We start from the raw sequence: 5,981 nt of genomic DNA on the forward strand, positions 1-5,981 counted from the left end.
AAAAGTTATATGCTTCCTATATGACATCCTCTTCGTATGTGGTTAAGGCTACTTCAGAATCTAAAATTGAAATGCATTTCACTTAACTAGAGATATAATTCTTGTGTGTTCTCTCTCATTTCCTGCCTTACTTTTCAGTTTGCAGTTCAAAGCCCTTAACTAAATAGACAGACTCTTGAAAGAGAAAGAATGTAGAGTTACTCAATCAATTCCATATAAGATACTTCCAGATGACTGATATCTTTGACCCATATGATTTTATAGCTAATAGATGATTCATCCTTTTAACCTTTTAAAGAAACTTTTTGTATTAACTGCATTTTTTTTTAATTACTCAACTGCTTATATTAAGCAATTATCCAGCAAGTATAATTTAGTTCTAAATTCTTATGAATATTTATTTAACTCACCAGTTTCTGTAAGTTTTAAATTATGCTAATGTTTTGATAAGCATTCTTCATTTTACATTACACATTTATTTTGAATCTGCCATGTACAGTAGATATTAGTTCATCATGATTTATGTCTCGATTATAATTAGTGTGGGATATTTAACTTCTATTCAGGTATTCTATAAAAAAAACTCTCCAATGTAATTATTCCACTTCAGATTATATTAAAATAGACACTGTAGCACAGCAGGCTAAAGGTTAAACATTGATTACAGGCACTGTATAGCAATTAAAATATGATTGACTCTTTTATACTGAAGCAAAGATATCACATGTTTTAATTTATAGTATATGTAGTATTAAATTGGAGGTAGAAATGCCTATAGCTGGGTAGAACATAGTCAGTCTAGATCAGGATACAGAAGGGGTAGAATTCTGCAAGACATGAAATTTCAAGGAGCGGTACAGGTTCAAAACTCAGTTTCATCCATGAAATAAATGTATCTGAAAGTTTAATCATTCCCAAGTGTCATTTCTGCTGGAGAATGGTATCAGGAATAGCTAATTCCCAACACGCAGAACTTAAGTAATAAATAAAGAAAACCCTAAGACGTAGCACCGGGCCTTAGAATGGCCCAATTTAACGTATAAAAGGAAAAACCACAAGACAGGCTGTGGATGAGAACACAAAAAACACAGAAACAATGAAAAAGTCAAGGGTCAAGGAATATAGAGGTCTGGATAGTCAGGAGCAAGCCAAAGGTCAAGGAATACACTGGGATGTTTTAGCTGCGAGGCAAACAAGGCATTTGCCTTGGGCGGCATTTTCCAGAGGGCGGCAAAAAAAGCCGCCCGCAAATGCCTTGTTAGCCTTGTGGCTAACAGTCCAGACAGGTGGGCGGCGCTGGTGAGGGAGCCGGAATATGACCCACTAGACCCCAGGGGGAGGGAGAACCCCCTCCCCCCTGTGGTAACTTGTCTTCCTTGCATGATCCTTTATCTTCCTTTCAGGACTTCCTTAAACAAAGACTAGGTGGGAGGGCTAAGAATCTTTCCTTCCCTCCCACAATTGCTAAAGGAAGTGATGCATGAACAGGATGTGATGTAAAACACATCATCTCAACTAAGGACATATAACATAAGGCCAGGCAGGAAATCAGTCTATTGCTTCCTTTTCTTCCTTGGTGGATGTGATGTTGGACTTGCAGCAGTGAGCCATTACTAGATGTGAAGGCCTAACCGTGGGTGAGATCAAACGTGTGGGGAAGGGGATTACTATATAGATAGATAGATTTAAAAGGGTTGTTGCTCCATGGGTCTGGGCTGTGTGTTTGTGATACATTTATAGTATTGTGTTGTTGCCTTCTAAATAAATACCTTTTAATGTAGACAAACCTTGTGTAATATTTATATTAATTTGGTGATACACCACACCCCCCAGCATTCCCAAAGGTAAGGAGTCTGAGGGGGTAAATAAAAAAAGTGAGTGTGTTTGAGTGAGTGTGTGTGTCTGTTAGTGTGTGTCTGACTGTGTGTGTCTGTGCCTGTTAGTGTGTGTGCCTGTTAATGTGTGTGCGTCTGTGCCTGTTAGTGTGCGTCTGACTGTGTGCGTGTGTCTGACTGTGTGCGTGTGTCTGACTGTGTGCGTGTGTCTGACTGTGTGTGTCTGTCTGTGTGTCTGACTGCGTGTATCTGACTGTGTCTGTCTGTTAGTGTGTGTGTCTGTTAGTGTATGCGTGTCTGTTTGTGTGTGTGTGTGTGTCTGTTAGTGTGTGTGTCTGACTGTGTCTGTTAGTGTGTGGCGTCTGACTGTGTCTGTTAGTGTGTGTGTCTGTTAGCGAGTGTGTGTGTGTCTGTTAGTGTGTGTCTGTTAGTGAATTTGTGTCTGTTAGTGAGTGTGTGTGTCTGTTAGTAAGTGTGTGTTTCTGTTAGCTAGTGTATGCGTATCTGTCAGTGAATGTGTGTGTGTGTATTTAGAAGGCGGGGCAGGGGGGAAGGGTTGGGTGGGGGTGGCGCGCGGGGGGGGGGGGCGCTTGAGTTTTGTCCTGGGCAGCACAAAACAAGGATACACCACTGGGAATACAGAGATCGGATAGTCAGAAGGAAAGCCAAGGTCAACATACACAAGAATCAATACCAGGAACGTGCTCTCGGATAACCAAAATGAAAACCACGACAGGGCACAGAGAAATGGATAAAAAAGGTATAAATTATTATTTTATTATTTATATAGCGCCATCAGATTCCGTAGCACTGTACAAAGGTGCTCCCTGATTGGCTACAGGGAAGCTTGTGATAGTGAACATGTGTGTGTGTGACATCACCCACACGTTCCAAATGGAATGGCACTAATTACAAACCCTTAAAAGAGTCTAATCTGCAGCGGCCGGCATCTCTAATGATTGCTGTGTGAGGAGGAGGAGCTCCCGTCAGAGGCTTGAGGTGAGTGTTGGGCAGCATTCCCATTACTACGTGGGAATGCCGCCAGAACAAGACGCGACCGCCGGGTCCCAGTCTGCTGCAGGGCATGAGCGGACCCGGCGAGTGTCTGCAAGTCAGGTAAGGATTCGGCAGCATTCCCCTTGATGTGTGGGAATGCTGCTGCAACAATGCGCGCCCGCCGGGACCCATACTGCTTTCTGACGTGACAAATGGGATTTTAGGAAAATGAACTCAATGGGAAAACAGGAACATTTAAATGGGTGCATTTTATCAAGTGCTAATGGAGGGACAATATTGAAAGGAGTACTATGTTTTAAATGATCTTTAGGCGTAGGTGGTATAATCCCCACCTGGGATTCTTTAGTGAGGAGATCTTCAGATTTCTCGATAACCAGGTTTTAAAAAAAATAAAAATAATAAAAATAAAAATAAAAAAGGTATATGGCACAGAAAGGGTAAAATGGTCAGTATTCCTTTATTCACAAAATTAAAATATAATAAAAAGTAACCACACAAAATTTAAATATAATAAATAGTAACTCAAATAATGGTTTCACTTATTGTCTGAAGTTTATTTAGTGTTAATTTTATAAATATCCTCTTCAAATGCATTTTTATATGATGCACTAAAAATCGATGTTAGAGTCTACAGTGGTGATACCCCCAAAAGTGCTGTCCAGGTGAAATTATGAACACCTGTAATGTATTGTCATCTTTATTATGACATCACATAGCTAAACAGAAAATGCCAAATATAACTACCGTAGTTAATTATTTTTTTTCATTTGATACTTATTTTTGTATTTTCTATTACAGGGAGTTTTTGTGGTAGGATTACCATACGCGCTTCTTCATACTGGAAACAGTGGTATATTTTTCATTATAATTTCAGCTTTTTTCTGCAACTATACTGACAAAATGCTAATCTCTTGCCTCTATGAAGAAGATGAAGATGGACAACGCATAGGAGTGAGGGATACTTATGAAAATATTGTCAAGGCCAGTTGCACAAACGTGTTCTCCAGACTCAGATAATTGAGCTAATAATGACATGTATTCTATATGTTGCAGTGAGTGGAAATTTACTGTTACATACTTTTCCATTTATTCCAATGCCTGAGTCTCCAATATTATTTGTAATACTCCTGCCTTGTTTTTTCATAAAAAAATTCAAAATGGTTTCAATACTTAACCTTTTCTGTTCTCTCACTTTATTATAATTCTCCTCATGATAACATATTGTCTAACTTAAATTCACAGTTGATCCTGGGAAAGGTTCAACCTTACCATTGATTTTATAAACTTTTTAGTTTCAGGAGGGGTGATCATTTTTGGTTACACTTCCCAAATGTTTCTCCCTAGCCATGAAGGAAACATGAGAAGAAAATAGGACTTTGATTCTATGTTTACTTGGACTCACACCTTTGCCTGTGTTCTTAACCCCTTAAGGACCAAACTTCTAGAATAAAAGGGAATCATAACATGTCACACATGGCATGTGTCCTTAAGGGGTTAAAACAGTATTTTCATTACCTCCTTTTTAAGCTGGGGAAAGAACACAATGGATGTAATTAGCAATAATCTGCCAAGTGGTTTAGAAATATTTGGGAATTTGTGTATTTTGGCTAAGGCTCTGCTTTCCTATCCTTTATCTTTGTACTCTGCAAATTAAATCTTTCCTTCTTGTCTTTTGAAAAATTGTAGGTTGTCAGAGTTTAATTTGTTTTTATCTGGCATATTTTTAAAAGTTTTGTTACTCTTGATAACATTACTTTTGTTCTGCATATGTTCATCATTTTATTCTGCTCATGGGTGCATCAGGAAGCTTGACAGGGGCTTTCATGACCCTTCTTTTACCTCCACTTTTTCATTTGAAATTGAAATTGAAATTGAAATGGCAGAAATTGCAACTTTTTTAAAACTGTTGTGACACAGGCATTGTGTGCTCAATAAAAGGACTACATAACATAAGATCTGAGAAGTAAAAATATGTAGGCCTGGTCACTAAAAGCTGTGTACATAAATCATCATTTATCATATTCTGATGTTTTTCTGACTCAAGTTTACTTCCAGTAATTTATTATCAGTCCACTGACTCTGAATATGTAGGTAAAGTTAGTACTATTTGCTCTTTTATCTTCAGTGAGAAATCAATGATTTCTGAAAGATACAGATCGACTTGGCAGAAATTCACCATGATGTAGTTGCTGCAGAGATCCTACTATATTGTGCCTGCAACGTGATAATTGTTCCTCAGAAATCCACAGCTTCTTTCTGCAGCTTAGCAAACAAAGAGCTCAAGCTACAGAGTTTGGACTGAGATTTGGCTGCCGGTGCCAAGTTTTAACTACAGAGTAAGGTAGATAATATATTAAGTTTACTGAATTGATGTGGGCACTGCCAACAAGTTTTAATTAAACTGATGGAATAGTAAAATAACAAATTTAAGGGATGTTAGAATATTTGTTAGCTTGTTTTGTTGTTTTTGTTTTGCACCAGATACACACTACATGCAGCTCAAATACATCCGGACTGTAAGAGCATCATTCCCACCCCAGCTAGCCAGCTTCCAGTATTCATTATTTAGTCAAAAAAGCTAAATTAGTGCATATGTGTACATTTTAGCCTGATAATGTGTATATGACTTCATGGGGGGTGAATATTCTAGATTACACTGAACGATACAAACATATAGAGACTTAGTGTTTAGGTGATGTGCCCACCTCCCAAACACTAAAGTGTAAGTGAAGCACTATACATTTTAACAGCAAAATACACAAGCTTACCTCTAAATATAGGAATGGGGAAGCCGATAAAAAAGAAACAATAGTACAGATATTGCTGTACTTTGCATTTAAATTAATTGCATAGAGATGATATATGCTCACAATTTATTGAGCCTTTTGTACGATATGGCTCTGAAAGCAAGGACCTCTGTGTCTTTTTAGGCGGCAACACGATCTCTTCTGATAACCTGTGATATTCCTCCAATAAAGTGCATAAAATAAACAGGGAAAAAAAGAGAGTAATCTAGTGCAATATTGCAATAAACCATATAATCAAATTTATTTAATTTTTTTTGCTCGCCTTTACTTGGAGCCCATATAAAACTGGTTCCAAGTTTGTAGATGAAATGCCAGATATTGA

The 5,981-nt window shown here is 37.9% G+C and overlaps 1 pseudogene; it reads left to right on the forward strand.

Moving 5' to 3' along the window:
• The first annotated feature begins 2,870 nt into the window (after positions 1-2,870).
• LOC134586264 (vesicular inhibitory amino acid transporter-like) lies at positions 2,871-4,753 on the forward strand (annotated as a pseudogene).
• The last annotated feature ends 1,228 nt before the right edge of the window (positions 4,754-5,981 follow it).

Source organism: Pelobates fuscus, chromosome 2 (genome assembly GCF_036172605.1).
Source record: "Pelobates fuscus isolate aPelFus1 chromosome 2, aPelFus1.pri, whole genome shotgun sequence".
Classification (NCBI taxonomy): domain Eukaryota; kingdom Metazoa; phylum Chordata; class Amphibia; order Anura; family Pelobatidae; genus Pelobates; species Pelobates fuscus.